This window comes from Pleurodeles waltl, chromosome 4_2 (genome assembly GCF_031143425.1).
Source record: "Pleurodeles waltl isolate 20211129_DDA chromosome 4_2, aPleWal1.hap1.20221129, whole genome shotgun sequence".
NCBI classification, from domain to species: Eukaryota; Metazoa; Chordata; class Amphibia; order Caudata; family Salamandridae; genus Pleurodeles; species Pleurodeles waltl.
Genome location: NC_090443.1, coordinates 830,149,834 through 830,170,595, shown reverse-complemented (window position 1 = coordinate 830,170,595; position 20,762 = coordinate 830,149,834). Strand labels below are relative to the sequence as shown.

The window sequence follows — 20,762 nt, the reverse complement described above, 5'->3', positions numbered from 1 at the left end:
TGCTGCCAAATATTTCATGTTGACTCTGTCAAGCCAGTGCCTTTTCAGGATAACACTAATAGAGTGTCTCTGCCAGATTATGGCTCACAATTATCAACTATATGATAATGTATGTAGCACAACATGTCGCTGTTGTGTGGTTTTAGTTACAAGAAATCATATTACCTGTGCTTCTTCTGACCTGCTAACAACTTTGTATTTAATCATAGCTTTGACATTTTCCTAAGTGACTCTAATTACTCACTAAGACATAAAATAGCTCCATTTAGGAATTTGCTGGGTTCTTTTTTCATGTATGTACAACTGCCTTAGCTATGTCTTGAGTTCTAGCATAGATCAGTACCCTTAAAGACCACGTTTTCTTAAATGTCACAAAGACCCTTTGTTAGATAAGAGTACGTTATGACATAAATTATATTAAAATAGTTATGGTTGTTAACTCAAAAACAGTGCCCTCAACTATAGTACAAATGTGACCCCTCCGGACTAGACAAGCAAAATATACTAAATGGTTATGATGTGACCCGTTCAAAGTATATACCGAAAGATTATGTGACCGCTATGTTAAAAATCAGACGTATAGACGAAATAGAAGTCCCACTTAATGGGTTGGTGTGATCTGGGAAGACAATGGAGAGTGCAACCCCCAACTTAAGCCTCTCTGCCACTCTCCAGGAATAGAACTGAGAAGAAGTGTTGCAGAGAACAATGTCACATACCCCATTGTTTGATGCTTAGGAAAAGTACACCAGCTACAGCTCACCATCGAGGACCGATAAAATATTGACGATCAATTTAGTAACGAGGAATACCACCATGAAGACACTTCGCATCGGAGCCATCAGTGAATGTTTCAAAGATGCCTTTCAGCTTCAAGCATTCTCCACCTTCATTTAAATCTGAGACTGATCACTCTTCTCCTGCCAAGAAGACACCAATGCGTATCATCCCATCTGAATTGGATCATCCTTTACCATCTCACTTGCCTAATACTGGAATTATTCTAGGATTTTCACTTGTTTCATTGAATTATGTTGTCCTAAATAGTAATCCCTCAGAAATTATGAACCACAGGAGGGCAAACCTAATTATTGAAAAAATAAGTCTGGCTGTATACAGAGATAGGACTAACCGTTAAAAGGGTTTTGCACCCTAAGAAATGATTCACACTGAGATAAGACTACACAACTAGACAGGAGCACAGAATAAGTCATGCTGTAGATCAGGCGCACATACCAGCTGATGACACATTCCTCACATACCAAAGACATGCTCAGGAAGTCTCAGTGAATGAACAGCAAAACTCAATATCTCTTTGCCAGTTATTTAAATGGAGAAGTTGTCTGTCGTGAGGAAAAGATGCTTCTCCATATCTTCGTCTTCAGCTGGAACTGGCAAGCAGAGCCAAAGGTTGGTCTGTGTGATGAGCTGTGTGGAGCATTGACATAGCCATCAAATCGTCTTGTGCCACAGCCCTTCTTGACAGATATAACAAGCCTCTCTGGGAAGATATACTAAGATTTTTCAACAGTCACCCACCTGAGAACTTCCAACACTTCCAAGATGTACTAAATTAATCTCTCTAGTTATTTAACCAGGTTATCAGTGCAGTGCAGGATTCCTTTGAATTAGCAACTCATTAGTAGGGGGCATGGCCAGTGAGGCAGCATGCGCTTTGAGCCGACTCTACTCTGCCACCGCGTTATGCAACACATTCTCGTGCTAAATCAGCCATCCAGCGGGCGGAAATGATCACCCGAAGTCCTGTGGCAGATATTGACTGAAATGTGGTTCTGCTGAGACAAGCGGATCTACCGGTGCACACGGCGAAGAAATGGCCTATGGGTACGCAATATGTGTGAACTGGTGGGGAGGAACAGAGAGCAGAGGAACGACCAGACCTGGCACCACTCACCAGCCTGCGAGATTAACCCTAGCACTTGGCCCACTCCAATTAGTGCAATTTCCCATATACATTTATGAATAAACTCACATCAGCCGTGTGAATACTTGGCCGCAGTTTTATTGTATGCATGGACTGTTGCAATACATCATTGACCTCGTCAATCACAATGGTCAGTCATAAATCAAGCTGACAAGGCCATAAATCATTATTACAGTGTCATAATTTATTCTAAGTACCACATATCGTTCCTGGCGTGATCATAAATTATAATTAGCAGACAGGTCATAAATCACAGTTGACAGGTCATACATCCTCTCCGCTATACATAAATCATTTTGCCAAAATGGTTGACGTGGCCTAAATCATCTACGCTATAAATCAATCTTGTCCTTTTCATCTGCTTGTCATAATTCTGACACCTTTTGTTGTTGAGGCCATCCTCCATGCCTCTTTTTGGGGATCATCCAGTTTTGTTGGTTGTTTGTTGGTTCTTTCTCTGATCGTGAGGGGGGTAGCCGCTTGCTGCTGTTAGGCTCAACTTGCAACCTTGTCTGTCCATTTTGTGCCCTGCCAACCGGCGGGTATGGGCTGCGAGTGCTGTGCTCTGCTTACTCCCCCATTGGCCTACTTACCCTACCGTAAGGAATCCCGAAGAAAGTGGCCTTCCTCAGGCACACCTCCCTCCGGTGTGCCTCCTTTACCAACCAATGTACCCCTTTTACCGCCACGCCATCTGTGGGGCTCACGTCACCAGGCGGCTCCCCCTTTCGTCCTTTGCCTGTTCTTCCACCTCAGTGTCCCGGCCGTCAGGCCTCCCAAGGATCGCAGTTATGGCAATGTATTCCTTTCTGACCGCCTACAGGCCGCTTTTATGCATTTAATGACTCTGTTTAAAGGTGCTGTCTCTGCCACCGTGAGGGCGGTCTCCTGACCTTTGCCTTCTCTTATGATACTGTCCTCGTATATTCAACCCAGATTAACTGAATGCCTCTGGGATCCTATTTTGCTTCCTCCCTTTGACTTTTATACAGGACCTTTCTCCCCTGCTCAGGCTTACCAATCTTAGAGGGTTGGACCTCCAGGCCTTTGCTAATATTGCTTTACATGAGACCTGAGCGATATCTGTTATCCTGCCTGCTGTTACTCCTTGATCTTCCCTTGCAGCTGAAATCATCCTATTCGGGGGAGCTGGGAGAGCTACCCCTGAGGTTAAGATAAACCTTCCGTGGACAGTTTGCTCCCGTTAATATGGTTAGTGGAAGGGGGGTGTTTCATACTGCAGGTGATATCATTACTCCCGTTTCAATTTGTAGTGACTTCAATGCCCTTTTTAATATTAAGTCTTGGCTTAGATTTATAGGATGCTGCTACGGCTGGCTTCAGCAATGGTGGCGTCTCCCACCCCCAATGGCCTGTTAATTTGATGATTCAACTGCTCGTAACCCAGTAGAGTGTCAGAGTACTATAGGTCAACTGTATACTATATCGAGACAACAGATCCTATTGTCTATAAATCCATGTCCGGAAATGTTACTTATGATAACAAATGCTTCTAATGTGTGGTGCACATTTTTCCTATAGACAACATTGTAATTAGAGTGCCCAGCGAAGCATGAGTTAGGGATTTACAGTCACACCCAAATGGAGTTGGCTTGTACCCAACAGGATGTATTTACACACCACCACCTTTCTTAGCAATCTTAAGATCATTATAGGCTGGGGAAGGCCAAAAAGGTCTAGCCTATACCATACACAAATGGCTGATGGACCCCCTGTCATGTTTTCAGTGGTTACTCGCCTGGTATCAAGGGAAGACCATTAAATACAATTGAGCGTTGGATTACCAATACTAGCTGTGGCTGAAAGAGGGTAAAGCATCTTGGGCTCCCTTGGTTACCTTCCCTACACCCTCCAAATGCGCTCTGCTCCTTCTTCAGAGTTATGCGCGGGCACGATCGTATCCTCTTCTGCCTCTGTGTGTTGTTTCTGCTCGCAGATGTCATGAATAAAAGAAAAAACAGTGGGACAGCCAGACACCTGTTTTCAAAGGAGCGATGCAGCACACTGTCACCAAACCAAAACCTGCTCAAAGAACCCCCATAACGGCTCGCATTGGTAAGTAAAATGTTTGCTTCTGTTAAATTCCCCTGGGTGGCCTGTGGGGGTGAGCCTGCACACGTTCTGCTGCAGAGCATGGTTTGGCTGGGATTATACCCTGAAAACCTGCAAGTTACCTTGAAATGTTTCCTGGTATTTCTAAGCACCCCCATTTATTACTTGGAACATTACAATGGGAAATCTTCTTGTGCCATCAGGACTTCTGCTAACCTGATATTGTAATCTTAACACCACATACCCAACACTAGCGCTTATGCCTGAGTGCCCCTCAGTCGCTGCCTCCGCCATGTGCAACTGTACTCGCTGCTCAAATATGCCAGGTGCTTATAATCTCATAAATTTGGGCCCCCACTATCACTGTATGATTTGTGCACTGTGCCAGCTGACCAAGGGCACTAATTCATTGGTTGGTGATGGTCCTTCTGGGCGTTACATCACACCATCTCCCCCATATTGTTTTGTTTATGAGTTTTCCTGCCATCTGCTAATCTGTCTTCAGTGCAGAATTAAGATACCCTCGTTTTTTTGGTTGTTTTCTGTGTGTTATTGTAACATTTGGTGAAACAACATATTTAAATAATGTTTACAGGAGCGTTAGGCCGGAGGTGTTCCCAACCTTTTGACTTCTGTGGACCCCCACTTTATCATTACTGGAACCCAGGAGCCCCCTCTGAATCATTATTGTAATCCAGGGACCCCCCTCCCCCCCCCCGCACCCCCCTTCCCCCCCCCCCCCCCCGCACCCCCCTTCCCCCCCAGTGAGTCATTACTGACAACTGGGAAATTAATCTGTTAATATTATTTAATTTTCTAAGCCGTCGCAGACCCCCTAAGGAGGCTTCACGGACCGTCAGGGGTCCCTGGACCATAGTTCGGGAACAACTGCATTAGACTTTCACTTTGCAATGGTGTTATCACTACATTAGTAACATAACAAAACCGCTGACGGAACCAGGTGACTGAGACTAATCAACAAAACTTTCTATCGCCTTTGGCACTTGACTATCAGCACGTAAATCTTTCTGCTGTTTCAGGATGCATTAACAAGGTAAATTGCTCACATGATACATAACCATGTACACACCTGGGATAGAAACCTCAGCTTTCGCTTTGAGGGTCTGCGACATTACCGATTATGCAACAGGTGAGTGTTACCCAAATTTAAAATGACGGAAGAATGACGTTATCTAATTAAACAAAAATGCTGCATTATGCCGCACAGTTTGTCTTTTCTTGTCGCATAATTACTGAAACATGCAACATAATTTGGCCCTCTCCTGCCACATAATTCCAGTGGCTACCTCCCAGCGATAAAGGGGTTAACCAGACCAGTGAATAATTGGGCAGGGGCAGCTTTTCAAAGAGATAGCATATCGTTGCTTAACTGCAAATATTAACGCTTTGGAAAGCACGCTGAAATGCAAAATACCTTGTCAAAACAATGTGAACGTCCACTGCAAAAAATGTCTGTTAAGACAATGAAGAAGCGAAAAAGCAGTGTGCTGGCACCCCCTGCGCACTTCACTCACTCAAGCCTGCCACATATTTTTGCCCTCTTCTGCCATAAAATTCCAGTGGCTTTCTTCCTGCGCTGAAGGGTTAATCAGCCCAGTCATTAATTTCACACATGCTCCCAGCCATTATTCGTACTGGAAGTAGAATTATCCAATAATAAAACAAAAGCGTGGCGAGCTGCCCGCCCGCTGCATGCTGGTTATTAATTTGGGCCCTCACAGTGCATATCAATGCACCTGTCCGTGCACTTTGCCACAAAATTTATGACCGCCAGCGCTGTGTCGCTAACTTCTTTGGCGAGGAGTGAAAGGAAACCTACTTCTCAAGGCCTGGGATTTTTGCGGTTATAAAAACCGGCTGTGGCGTGGGAGGAAGGCCCGCAAAAGAAGCCCCTACTCACCGCATTTCTTCCTTTTAAGTGCCTGTGGGCACGATTTATACAAAGTGCCGCAGAGTTCGCCACTAGATGCTTTCTGGTGCGGTGGACGCCGGCGCTACCTCGCCGAGGGCTCACCTGTGAATCTGTGAGTGTGTGTAGTTATATGAACATTTTCCTAGACTGTGTTACCATGTGTAAAATCAAAAGTCACTTATGAATTAATACGGATCACAAAAATCTGCCTCTTTACGCTATGTGAGTTGCCTTTTTTTCTCCCATAATTTAGACGTTCTTGCCACATAATTTGGTTCACTCCTGACGATAATTCCAGTGGTTCGTTATATAATTCAGTACTGCCTGTGCCCCCACTGCAAGTCTGTAGCTCAACCAAAGGGCAGAGAGAGCGGTGTCGTGCAGATGTAGTACATCGTTCCTTGAGTGAAAACATTACCAGGAAGTTTGCACAAGACGCGTTCCAAAACGCTTATCTGCTTGGTAAGTGTTGGACTTTTTTCCTTAGGCAGGGTCATCCCCAGGTTTTTTGCCTCCTTTCTCCTGGTTTTTCTGACCACTCGCTGTTGGCTCTAGGACTCGGAGCACTTTATCACTGCTGACCAGTGCTAAAGTGCAGGTGCTCTCCCAACTAAAGTTGGTATGATTGTCTTATACCTAATTGGCATATTTAATTTACCTATAAGTCCCTTGTACAGTGGTATCTCTATACCCAGTGCCTGTAAATTAAATGCTACTAGTGGGCCTGCAGCGCTGCTTGCTCCACCCACTGAAGTAGACATTCAAACCTGTCTCAGGCCTGCTAGCGCAGGGCCTGTGTGTGCAGTTTTCTGCCACAGGGACCTGGCATTTAAATTTACTTGCCAGGCCCAGAACTCCCCTTTTACTACATGTAAGTCACCCCTATGGTACACCCTAGCTAGCCCTATGTGCAGGGTGCCATGTATGTAGAAGGCAGGACGTGTTCCAGGTTGCGTGGGCTGTCCTGGTAGTGACAAACAGCCTAACTTTGTGTCTCACTGCTGTGAGTGCTGCCTTCTCATAGGATTACATTAGAAATGCCCTGCCTTATGTGTAAAGGGTATTGTCTGATTTATGAGGGGTAGCGTAGGCATGTTTGGTATGGTTGTGATGGTGATAATAAATACTACTTACTGGTGTAGGTTTATTTTTTATTACTATTACAGAAATGTCACTTCTAGAAAGTGCGCATTTATCTGTGCTTATGACTCTGGTGTTTTGCCGCTTGACTGCAATCCACGTTTGGGCAGAGTGTCAGTTGGGGCTTTGTGCATACTTCTCAGTCAGCCTGTACACAGGGAGGGTGGAGGTGTCACAGAGGTGCATCTGCATACTGAATAGTCTTCCTGGGCTGAGAGAAGGGAGAGGTGGGGCACACCTACAATTGTAAAGGCTGTGCCCTGGCCTCACACAATAGGGTCGTTAACGCCCCACTGATAATTGGAGCCTGTGCTGAAAGGAGAGAGGCGGCACTCTTGGAACCAGTTGTAACTGGCAGGAACCTCCTCTCCCTACCATTGCAAAACATTGTAAGGACTGAGTATAAGTATAGGGGAATTTTCCCCACAATTTGGAGACTCTTTGAACATCATGGAACTGGACACAGAAATGCTGGAACGACTTACCAGGAACCGCCATGGACTGCTGCTGATGTGCTGACCTGTGACCTGCTTAGTCACTGTAAAGGACTTGCCACTTGCTGCCTTTCCCTTGTGCTGGCCTGTTGCTAGGGCCCCCTCCACCTGTGGGCCTTTTCCTGAACCTTTGCTCCCCACAGGCAGGGTGCTGTGGCCCCTGACCCCTGCAGTGACCCTGAAGCACGGGGTGCTTCATTTGATGCTTAAGCTTGCGCTTAGGAGAGCGCTCCTTTGGGGATTCCCCTAGCGCTTGAAAGCACTTCCCCTTTTGCAGTGGGTTGTCCCTGGTGGCAGGAGACCGTCACCGCTGCGACCCGGGCTTCCTTTTGGCCTCCGAAAGCATGTCCTGGGCCCGGAGATCACCACCTCAACCCAGGGAAGCTGGCTTGTTAGAGCGCCAGGGAAGGCGCTGACTAGTGCCCTCGTGGCTCGATGAAAATTCTGCTGGTGGTAAACACGGAGCAAACGTGCTCCTATGGGTGCCCTCAGGGCGAGGTCCACTCTTTAGAGCTCCCCCGGGGCACCGGAAGGCACTACCTTGGGCCAGAGCGTCATCCGCATGAGAGGAGAGGAGGACGCCTCTCCCTCGCACATTGAAGTCTCGGAAGGCTTCAGTTGAACTGCAGGCGGGCAGCAGCCTCATCGGAGGTTTGCCCGCGCCCAAATCCTTCAGGGCCCCTGCGAGGGCCCGTCTTGGCAGTAGAGGTTCTCTCCCCCCCCCCCCCCCACACACACAACGGAGGGCCAGGACAGGCCCGGGGGAGACCCTCGGGATCACGGGACCCTGGAGGGGCCCACAACAAAGTCGCAAGGACGTTGCCCCCCCCCTCGTGAGGGGCGGTTGAGGCCCGGGGGGGGCCCCGAGTAATCACGGGTCTCCGGAGGGGCCTGCGCACAGCCCTCCTTGGGTCTAGCATATAAGGGAGGCCCGCCGGGGCCCATTTTTTTACCTTCTTCATTTGGTGGGCACTGGAGGTACCTTTATAATCTACCAGGTATTTCTAAGTGAGTGTATATACCAAAAGTTCTTTTTATTATTGTATTGTATGTTGCCTACCTGTTTTATGATGTTTTTACACATGTGTGCAAATGCTCCTTTTATGGACATGCTTGCTAATATGTTTTTCTAACTTGACATATGTTTTCTAATGTTCCTACTATGGCCATTTTATGATATTCTTATGACAAGTGCTTTGGTGTAATAATGCGTTTCCTGACTACTGCTTATGTTGCAGAATACTGAGTAACCTGTGTGTTATGTGTGACTACTGCTAGTTTGCAGAGTAACTAATGTGTAACATTCTGACAACTGCTAAGGTAGCAGGATAGTACGGATATGTGATATTTGATCTGATAATTGCGTTGTGTACAATACAGTATATTTTCATATAATCTGGTGTTGTGTTTCCTTTGTGGTGGGGATATTGCATCACATGTGTTGTGTGTGTTGTGCAAACGCTTTACACATTGCCTCTGGGATAGGCCTGACTGCTCGTGCCAAGCTACCAAGGGGGTGAGCAGGAGTTATCTTGGACGTGTAACTCCCTTGCCCTGACTAGAGGGGTAGGTTCTGTCTGGCTGAGGTGCATACCGTAGCCAACCAGAAACCCCATTTCCAACAGTAAGGCTGAGAAACGGCCTCACTTAAACAAACACTGCTTAAGTAGAACTTTAGGTGTCCTTACATCTTCCGTAGGCACACAAAGGGATATTCGGTAAGAAACTCTTCATAATAGGTGCATAGAGCGGCCCGCTTAGCCTCTAACTAGCTTTACTGGGACTGTAAGGAAAGGTTGCATTGCCGTTGGGTGGATTTTAAATTTATGACCTGTGGGTAACATACGGACCGCAGCAGTAAGTTTTCTGTAAACTGAGCTATCTCGCCGATTTGAAAAACTAAAACGGAGCTACGGAAAGCAGCTTATGGTTTGGTTTACTCACCTATATTGCACTCATATCTCTAGAGATAACTGCCCATGGCACCATTCCAAAGACCAGCGCTACAATCACAAGAGACACATAAAGTGGACAGTAGAGGGGATGGGGATGCAGCAAAACGTTCCAGGACATTAGATTAGTGAAATCAGAATGTATTGTATAGTGGGGATTGTGGAAAACTCTGAGTGTTAGAGTCCGCATGACAGATTTTTATGATCAGCTTTTGCAGTGTGGGCATGAAAACCGAGAGGTGGCACAGGTTGGCCACGAGGACGCAATAGCAGGGGTTACTCACATGTGTCCAAAGTGGGTCCTCACGGGTTGGCACAGCATTTCCAGGTACACAAAGTAGAAGGTGGACAGCTCGGGGTCCCCAGAATACCCCAGCTGTGGGTAGGAGATAACTTAACACTTGGCCTCCTCACTCTCCCGGTCCGCGATGCTGATCATGGAGCCCATCTCAGAGCATGCGCAGGCCGACTTCTGCTCTCCTTCCGGTCACTGTGCCAGCAGAGTGGATGGGGGCTGTACTGTCTGTCAGTGCCCAGGTCTCCTTTCTTATCTTTTGCCGCAGCTGGCCCCTTTCTCTCCCTGTCTGGGGGTGATCGTTGTTGCCTAGGTGCTGCCGCTGCCCTCTGCTTTGCTGGTGATCAGGGGTTCCTTCACAGAGAGAATTTTCAATTTCTTGTGCGCTGTCCCTGCCCCACAATGTACCGTCTGAAGGGCAGCACCATCCTTTTATCTCCTGCTCCCCAGCTGAGGGTGTGGTGCTGTCCCCCCAAAGGGGCGTTTAAATGAATCCTTGTCCTTGCCGGGCCCTCATTGGCCCGATGAGTTCGCGCCCACCTTAGCACGCTTTTAATTCCCCTGAAGGGGAGAGTGAGATGCCCATCCCTTTGTTGTTTTGCTGCTGAGGCGGCTTGAGCTAGTAATTTCCAGGTCCCCGGCGGCTGTTATTGCACCGGCCTTCTATGCCCCCTTCGGGGACGGCCTCTGCTAAAACGTTTGACACTGTGGATTCTGGCATGGGACCAATAGACATAGACTGTCTGAGAGTGTCGCTGAACTTTAAAGCCGCCCTGGTACAATAGGGGTGGGGAGCACTGACTGAAAGCTCCGAAACATGCTGCGGGGCGGGGAGAGCTGCGACCTGTACCTGGCTCCAAACCGATCCCAGGTCACCGGGCGCTCTGACAATCTGGATGAGTAGGAGGGTTGCTACGAGGGGGCGCCTGAAGCCGCAGCAGTGCAGAGGTTGCTCCTCCTCACTGAATCACACTGGCCGTGCCAGCAATCTTGGCAGCAACTAACAACGAGGGAGCCGAGATTTATGTACAGCCCCTGCGAGGTCCTCTAACCCCCACCACAAAAGGAAATCACTTTGCTGAGCCACAGACTGTGGGGGGAGGCCTACTTCTTCCAAGGACATACATACCTAACCTAACCTGGGCCTGGTCACTAACCCTAGACCCCACAAATTTAAATGCCGTGACACCCAGTTACATTACCCCAGCATCTCACTCAAACACTGTGAGCAATTGGTCTTCAGATCGCTGCCTGCAGTGCCTCAACAGATGGTTATTTGTCCCTGCCGCTCCACTGGACCAGTGACATGTCTGCGTAAAGCTTCTCCCTTCTTTATTGGCAGCACACCTGTCATTTAGAGAGTATTGGCTATCTCCCCCACTGCCCACCACTGCTGAACTATGAATTACGGAGTGCTTGACAGGGGCGCCACATTATCAGTTGCTTGCTGGGCCTCAAGAAGGGTTGATGCTTGGATACTGCCGATGCTGTCCGACAACCACCAGCACTGACAGTACCTGAGACTGCTCATGCTGAGGTGCACCTATCCACACGGCCACCATCAAGCGGATCCTGGTACTCTTCCTCTCCTCTGCGGCGCAATTGCAGTGGCCAGAATGGGGAAGAGCGTGGACAACTGACAAACAGTAACCTCACGTAATCATGCCACATCCTAAACAGCAGCATCGGCATCGGGCACATGGGAACAACATACACATCCTGCTTCATTGGAAGACAAATTGGATGATGTTCTTTCTAGTGCCAATAGAACAATCCAGATCCTCATTGGAAACCAAAATTGACACAGAGTCGGATCTCAGCTTGCTGCATGCAGGTTACTGGAAGCTTGCAACCAAAGCACTGGCAACCGAGCAAGCCATTGACAGCTGCAACCAAAAGTTCAAACCATGAACTCCTCACTACAAACCCTCTCAGATCCTGTACATGTCTTGGAAACGACCATCGAATATGTGGAGGGGAGATCCCTCAGGACCAACGTCTGCTTAGTGGGTCTTCCAGAAGGCATGGCGGGGCGAGATGCGGTGACAGATATAGAATCCTGGCTAGTAAACTGCTCCCAGCAGAAGCCTTGTCACACTTCTTTTCCTTTGAAAGAGTTCATCGGTTTCCAACACGTGGACCTCCACCCGGAACAAACCCTCGGCTCATGGTGATCCATTTTTGCACTTTCGAGATTGAGACGGGGTGCTGCGGGTTACACGGCTTCTTTCTGATGCACGCGTTGACAACGCCAAAATAATGTTCTTTCCGGAGTACAGCTTTGCCGTGCTAGGTATCTTTCACACATCAAGCGCCGGCTCCGCGAATTAGATGGCCGATACCTGCTGCTGTTTCTGGCACGATTGTGTGTGGTAGCATAGGGCAATACACACTTCTTCACATCATCGGAGGACACATGGAAATGACTGGAGACTGAACTTGATGGACAGAAACCCCCAACCCTGAAACAGCACTGGGGGTGACGCCTAACCTGCCAGGAAACACATCGCACTTCACTGACTGCCCCTGATCTTGAACAAATAGTTGCAGAACATCGCCGGGCCCTGAAGGTGACGGCTATCATTGCTTTCATGCCCCTCTAGTACAGCCCAGAGTCGGAGAGATCTGCTGTTCGTCACCCCACAAACAGTGCACACTCATCTAGAGATCCACCACACGCGCGGCTCAGTCCCACCTGACTTTGTTACGCACGTTTACTGGAAATCAGAGTACAGCCCACTCACGCATTTATCAACAAGTCCACACGACCGTCGGATATGGGATCACTTCTACCCACTTTGGACAATGACTGGACCAGAACTTGCCAGACGTGTCTTGCTGGATGAGCAGACGTCTGACCTTACCTGAAACAACTGGGGTGTCCCTCAGGAAAATGCACTGTACCAGCTGAGACTGAAGTCCTCGCCGCCACCTCCCCCCCCCCTCCCCCCACGTTCTCTCTTTAATGAGTTTGGGTGGTCACTGGTTAGTGTGCACTGCCCTTTTGCTATTCAACATGTTAATGTTTGCATGTTTTGTTCTCTACCTTGCACGTTCCGTACTGTTGCAATGTGCACATGCCATATTTGCTGACTTTCACATAGCTTACACGTGTTACTCCGGTCTTTCTGCGCTCAGTGCCTCCCATTTGGGTGTCCTGGTCCAATAAGATACAGTATCATGACCCCACTAAAGTGTTGACCTAGAACATGTGTGTTATCCACACCCCCAGTAGGCGCTATGCAATATATTCATACCTCTGGCGGCATGCCATACACATTGCCCTGTTGCAGAAATCACACTGGACAGCCTTAAAAATCATCAAGCTTAGACCGCGCTAGTGTGGCCACTATCTACTTTTCTGTGCTTGTAGGCCCTGAACTGGATTCGTGCTGGGGTCCCGTTTGCAGAGGAGGATGTGGTAACAGACCTAGAGGGCAGATATGTGTTTGTGAAAGGCTACCTAGATAGCAACCATTTACTCATTGGCAGCATTTATACTCTCAACACTGACTAGATCTCCTTTTTGAAACAACTATCAAGAACCCTATCTCGTTGGGTGGGGCATACCCTAGCTACTGGGGAGGGAGGAGGTCGGGGGTGGAGGCTTTAAGAGTGTGTTAGATGTGGTGCTTGGTCCCTCCTTTCCCCCTCTATCCCATACAAAAGCGACCTCTAATGCTCATTCCCTTACTAGTTGGATACATGACTGGAGCCTTATTGACATTTGGCATGCACGAAATTCCTCCACAAGAGTTTATTCCTTTTATTCAGCCCCATACGGGCTGCATGGTATTGGCAGGCTACTCTGCACTACCAACCTTGTACAATATGTAACACAAGCCAATTATCTGGATTGTACACACCCAGATCATAATTCTCAGTATGTCCAACTACACTGGAAAACCACCCACCCGCCGGTACCCACATGGCGGCTGCATCTGGTTGCACTTAAGGACCCTGCATTCTGCAAGTCCGTCAAGCAAACAATAGCCGACTACTTTAAATTTAATGAGTGTTCCGTTAATGCACACTCCACAGAGTAGGATACCTTTAAGGTGACACTTCGTGGTCATGGTATGACGTTGACGTGGAACATACGTAAGCAATTGGATGGGGAGGTAATAGCAGTGGAACGGCGACTGCTTCATCTGAAGAATGGAGTAATAGAGGTCCCTAACAATCGCCCGTGCTTGTTGTGGCCCAAAAGGACCATAAGGTACTCCTGGAAAAATTACGGTGTCTGAATTATGCGGCTCACTCAGCCAGGACACATGTCACAGCTGACAGGGCTGGTTCCCTCTTTGCCTACTTAAGAAGACAGGAAGGGCCCTGCCGCACCTTAGAAACATTGCAAACCAAAGCAGGTATATATATCTATACACAACAAGAAATTAATGACGAGCTCCATGATCTCTGCACAGGCTTATATCGCTCAGTCACTATCAACTCATTTCTGTCTCAATTATCCTTACCTCGGGCTACGCTGGACCAGCGGTTGGAGCTTACCGAGTCCATTACACTGATGGAGATCCAAAACGCCATTAAAGATTTAGCTACGTGTAAAACCCTGGGCCCGGATGGGTTACTATTGGAATTTTGCAAGGCATATGCCCCATTACTAGCACCCCGCCTGCTAAGTCTTTGAAGAAGCGCTAGATGTAGCACGACTCCCCAACTCACTGTGCAACACCTTTCTCATCTCTTCACCAAAACCACATAAAGACCCAACACACCTTAACTCGTTTAGACTGCTTGCACTTCTGAACTCTGATTACAAAATATTTGCTAAGATCATAGCAGACAGACTGGTGTCGCTTGTACCCGTCTTGGTCCACAAGGACCAAAACAGATTTGTGCCGTCTCGCCCTATGTCACTAAACTTAAGACGCTTTTTTCATCCCCTAAAACACTCATGTCAAGATGGCCACGGGCTGGTTGTCTGGTGCTTGACCTAGAGAAGATGTTTGATTCCCTAGAATGGCCCGTTCCAGGTCCTGACAAGGATGAGACTAGGTACCCGCTTTTTGGACATGGTTCGCCTATTATACACTGCACTAATGGCCAGGGTGCGAACAGGACCTCTGATTTCTGAACCTATCAACATTGAGAGAGGCACATGACAACAATGCCCCCTACCCCCACTCCTCTTCGTCTTGGCTTTGGCATCCCTGGCTATAGCCCTTCGTGCATAGGGACATGAGAGGGTAATACCCATGAGTGATGGTACACATGTGGTATCCTACTATGCGAACGATCTCCTTTTTTTTTTTTTACCTACGTGACCTTTAACACTTTCCCACACTTTCCCACATCCATTACCAACATAACTACACCAAACCACTGTCCACTTCCCGCTGCTCCTTCTCTTATCTGGCAAACAGACACCTTTAGGCCTACCCTACAGAAGATGATCTACTAGATGGCAATCTAGTACACGCTGCAGTCTCTCTGAAATCACAAACGACCTTCTGAAAGACTGTCCCTCTGTCGGTGACAGGCTGAGTGGCCCTTTAAAAAATGGTTGCACTACCTCTTCTGCGCTTTTTATTTGCGAACCCGGCCTCATTCTTTCACTCCTTTGAACGCACCATCCAAGATTTCATATGGCATAACTCCTGCTGCAGGGTGGCACTTACCAAGCTATACAGAGCCACGGAACAGGGCGGACTGACACTCCATAACTTTGAAATCTACTATCTCGCTGCCCATTTACAATGGGTGTCTCCCTGACTAGCCGCTCGGAACTTGACTGACTTGGCCACATTGACCTTGCCTTGGAAACATCCTGCTTTACTGCACTTATTCCATACATGTGCTAAACATTCCATTCTCAAAGCCCAGCTACTACATACAGCGTACCGCTGCTTCTGTAGAAGCCTTTATCTCAATAGAAAGATGATTCCCTATGCACCAGCCGTTGTCATATTGAGGACACCATGGGGACCCCATACCACATAGCCAGTAGAATTGACATGCAGCTGGAATTCACACACTAAGGGATCTTTATGACGATCACACTCTCCTCATGATGTCTTGAGGGTCGGCCTTCTGGAGGTTTTCTCCTACATCGCTCCATCACCAGCACGCTGAGACAGATGTGGGGGGAAGTAGCCCACGAGCCTCCCACACACCTGACGCTGCAATATTTACATGTGGTTGGAACGGACATCTAGTGCACTGGCTGGCAGACTCCTTAAGGCACCAGACCTTCCCGCCATTCACATTGTTCCGTGATCGATGGGAAACCACTCGGGGCACACCATACATGGATAAGCAATGGTCCAACTTGCTGGAGGGCCCATTGAAAGTGCCACGCAGTACCAGACTCTTCCTTATCCAGTATTAAATTATCGACTGTGCCTATTAAATGCCTGCTAAAATCAACTGTTGCTTTCATCGAACGGACGCAGAATGGCCTCGCTGCCTCTTTCTAGATGCTGATCTGTTGCATATGTTGTGGTCATGCCCTAACTTACAGTGCTATTGGACATAGGTGATGCAGCGGTTAATGCATTGTGTGAGCCTCACAGTCCCCAATATATCGGAAACTTGCATACTGGAACTCTTTCATAGAGCCGAAAACAACCGTGTCACCTCGAGGTTTTTGGATCTAGGTCTCATACTGGCCAAAAGGCTAATCCCACGCAAATGGAAATTGCCTGATGCACCATGCTACGAGGCCTGGTCGCAGTCAATGACTAATTGGACACAAGCGGAGAACGTTGCCCTCCACCTGGAAGACGCCCTGGGCCTTCACAAATACCTCATAGCCACTTGTTGGGATGCAATACTGGCTGCCTTACACACACCCATCACTAACGCGCTTCCGCACAGGCCAGAACCTTCCCGGGGTCGTGAGATCGATACAGAGGACCATTTATCCCCACTTAATTAACCGCTTACACGGCACCAGAGTCTGCAGAAATGGAACCATCTAACATCACAGTTCTATTCACTACTAGTCAGATACCCCTTTGCAACACCTGAAATAAGATCCGCTTGACACCCCTCTACTCCCATTCACAGTTGTACCAATAACATTGCTAATTGTGCGTAAACCGCACCCTGTAACCTTTACCTATTTGTTAATGCTTTATAACGCATCTAATTATTTCTGTTCATGTTTTTTTTGCAAAATAATTGAACTGTTTTTTGTTGACACATCTTGTTAAACTGAAGACACCATTATACATGCTACTGCACTAATACTAGATTGGTTCAAGCTCTTCAAGTTTATATTAGCGCTAACCCTACTTAATATCTACTGTTATCGTAAAACCAGTGCTAATATACCTTTACGTTGCACCTACTGCATGTTATGTACATTAATTGTAACATAACTTACTTCCATGACTGTACTGTATAGGCCGATGATCATTACCATATATGTATCAAACTGCAAATACTGTTGACTAACCTGTGTTGTTAAAAAGGCACTCTCTGGTCTAAAAACAATAAAAACTGATTCAAACTAAAAGACTCAAGACATCACTTCCTTCTTCTGCCAGTTCACTGAAAAGTCTCGCAGTTCTTTCAGCATTTACTGCAACAGAATGTCACTGTCTTACTGCAGAAGCAAGTGGTGCCAGCTCCTTCAAGCCAAAAATGTACCTAACCTTATTCCAGTGAATCTGTGCCACAAAAGAATGGGCTAATGCTGTCCCTTCGTAAACATTTTCCCATCTCCACTTCCTCACTAAAATAATTCACCACAGGTTTCCTTTCCATCAGGTCACACTGATCAGATTTTTTCAAATGCATGACCAAGGACATAGTGCATTTCAGACAAAAAGATATTCACGTAGGCATTCCTGGAGTATTGGGTGATAAAGGCATTATTTCCAGAATGCATAGCTAGATTTCCAAATTATAGTCTCTTTTGCAAAACCTAGGGCTTGATGTCAACTACCCCAAATCCACTGCATCATCTATGCAAGTTTTTCAGTCGCAGAGGGCAAATTGTAGATACGTGTCATTTGGAAGAAAGACTGACCTTTATTTAAATTGAAATGTCACAAACAACTAAAGAGAGACTCTCTAGTAGAACTGCAGATTTTTTTTAGGGCTCCAGGGCATTGTCAGTATTCGTGGTTTCCAAAAGCTGTCTGGACATGATACATTTACAACCGTTTTTGGAGGTCCATTTGAATCAGTTTTCAGGACAAAGGCAAACAAATGGACACTGCCCCAGACATCTATACAATTATTACTACAGTAGTGCCACCTGAATAATCTTATGAACAGTACTCTTTCAGTGTGAAGTTACCCTTGCAGCTATTGTGGCTGATGGTTCGCTTACTAAATCGGAGTCCACATGAATCATCTCTGTCCCTCACGGAAAGTTGTACCTGATAATCTGCTGCAGTTTAGAGTAGTACACCTGGTTGTAAATAAGCGTCATCCTAATTCAGATGAGTAAATCAAAGACGATTATCATTTAAATAAGTGGATGGGTTGAAGTCAAAATCTCGGTTTCTGTAAGCGCAGACCATGTGGTGCTGGTTGTTAGCCAGGAAACATCAAATCCAGGCTTTACACTTTTCAAATGTGTTGCCAAAGCCACTGGAGATGCTTGAAGCACAGCATTTCCAGGGTTGCTAATTTATAATGGGGTCCTGCATAATATCTTTGGAAGAGAGGTTACCTGCAATTAAATGTTTTCACTACCACAGACAACAATAAATACAAGAGCTTTGGTACCACAAAGTAGGAACAAAGAGCAGTGTTTTTTAACTGGTTGTATTAATTACATTTCTGAATTAGAACCAGACGGCTCAAACTTGAGGTACTTAAGAGCTAGAATAATCCTAATATCTCTGAACTGGCCTCAGCAGTTTATGTTCTTTGATATACCCCACATATCCCAGAGGCCACATATGAATCAGCTGTGCAAACCAAAACGCCTCCAAGGACTCTGAGTCTTATTTGTTTACTCCAGATTGAATGCTTGAGCTTGGCTGCCTGCCTCCTGATTTCATCTATTATGGTCCTTTAAATGTACCACAGGAAGCACTGACAGCCTGACAGAATCCAAATGCTCCAATATCAGAGCATCCTCTTTTTTCAAGTGGACGAGGTTCTGCATTTGGTGTGTGCAGAAGAACATACTTTCCATCAGAAAATATTACAAAGCAGTGTTTCAATTCCTTTTCTTTTGTCCAAGTAGACTTTAAACTTTAACTGCATCATGCTAAATCTCACCCAATTTGTAATTTATAGAAAGAGCTCTTTCCAGATGGTAATTTTAATATCAAAATTGTCTCAAGTTCAGAACAGTACATACATTTGGCAGGTTATTTGCAAATCTTTCAACAATTTTGATAAAATGTGGTTTACAAGCAGTATATTCAGTGTCTCGTTGACTGTCAACAGCCAGCAAAATAGAACCACTTAGGTACAGCTAAACTCGAGAATGAATGGAATAGCTTAACAGTGCAATAAAAGCCACATTGGACTGGGAAGATTGTTCTTTCCCTTTATATTGCATGAACTTGAAATAACCTATTCTGATGAATATGTCTTCCTGCAGGTACCACACCTCTAGAGTCTACTCCAGGCATCAAACTAGATCCAGAATCTTAAAATGGGTCTCCTGCTAGAGTAGGCGGTGTCTCTACTTCAGGATCCACCCAAGATATGACATCACAGAGTCATATAAAGAACCATCACGGAACACTAACTACATTTCCTTTTTCTACGTGGCCTTCATGGATCTGGAGTTGCTCTCTTAAGAACATTGTCTCTGAAATGTTATTGCAGTCTTTCATGATGTCCCTCCTCCCCCCAAAAAAGTCAGGATTTAAACTTGTTTCTTATGTCAGAACAAGCTATCGCTCTCAGACATGCAGTCATTCTGACTTTTGTGCTTGAGCACTAATCAGGACTCCATGTCATGTGAGGAGTGTGCCTTCATGCATGCCAAGACCACCAAGAAGCAGAAGGTAAAACTCTTCATTGTTCAGACCTGGGATGAATGTTAGGCCGGTTAAGGCTCGAGACTTGGGTCCGTCTCTAGATCACCTTCAACCAGTAATACATTGACGAAGGCCATTTACATAGACAAGAATAATTGATTTCTGAAGAAGCACTGGGAGCATCACAAGAGGAATTCTTCAGCTTCTCAGTGTCACTCTGGCTTAAGGGGTAGGTCTTCCATCTAGAGACTTTGTTTCCTGATCATAACCTGTGACATTATCTTTGGTGTCTGTCTTGGCGGTTGACCACAAGCCCCCTGCTCCTTTCCCAGAGTTCAGGCCCCTGGTGGAGACCACTCACAATTTGTGGCTTCACACAAGTGATACCAGCCTTCTTCCACTCCACTTCCCTCTGTCTTGCCTGCAGCCCCCTAGAAGTCGTTTTCCCACCATTAGATCTGTTGCAGCTGCAGTTGACCTTGCTCACCTTCTTCTTGATGCTCTTCTGGCACGTTTGACCCTTCTCATAAACCAAAAGCTGGGCTAGTTGCTCTCTCACTGATGTTTGTGCGTCTTTGACACCCACTGTTCCATTGCAAAGAACAGCAAATTGTCAGAAGATGAGAGACATTTTAGTAGACTCCCGACGCAAAGAACGGCAGTTGATTTAGTAGAAGTCCTTTTACAAGCCTTTGCTTCATTGTGTTGGATCGCACACCACATACCCAGAGCTAGGCATGCCTGACATTTGAAAACAAGAAAACTCACAAGTATCATACAGCACCAGAATAGGGGGGGATGGGGCCAAATATTCATTATCCACTGGGGCACAGGAGAAGTCAGTGGTTAGACAGGAAAGCCTCACAGATCACACTTAGACTTCCAGGTCACCATAAGTTGCACTGCCACATGTAACTCTGAGTCTGCCACCCCCACCCCACTGCACACCATTGGCTTGTTTTGCCCCATTTCAGGTCTCATTAGGTTCGTGTTTTCCAGAGATTTCTATAGTC

The 20,762-nt window shown here is 46.7% G+C and overlaps 1 protein-coding gene across 6 annotated transcripts in view; it reads left to right on the top strand.

Moving 5' to 3' along the window:
* PATJ (PATJ crumbs cell polarity complex component) overlaps positions 1-20,762 on the top strand; it is a 1,201,300-nt gene that overhangs the window by 168,853 nt on the left and 1,011,685 nt on the right. The window lies entirely within an intron of this gene.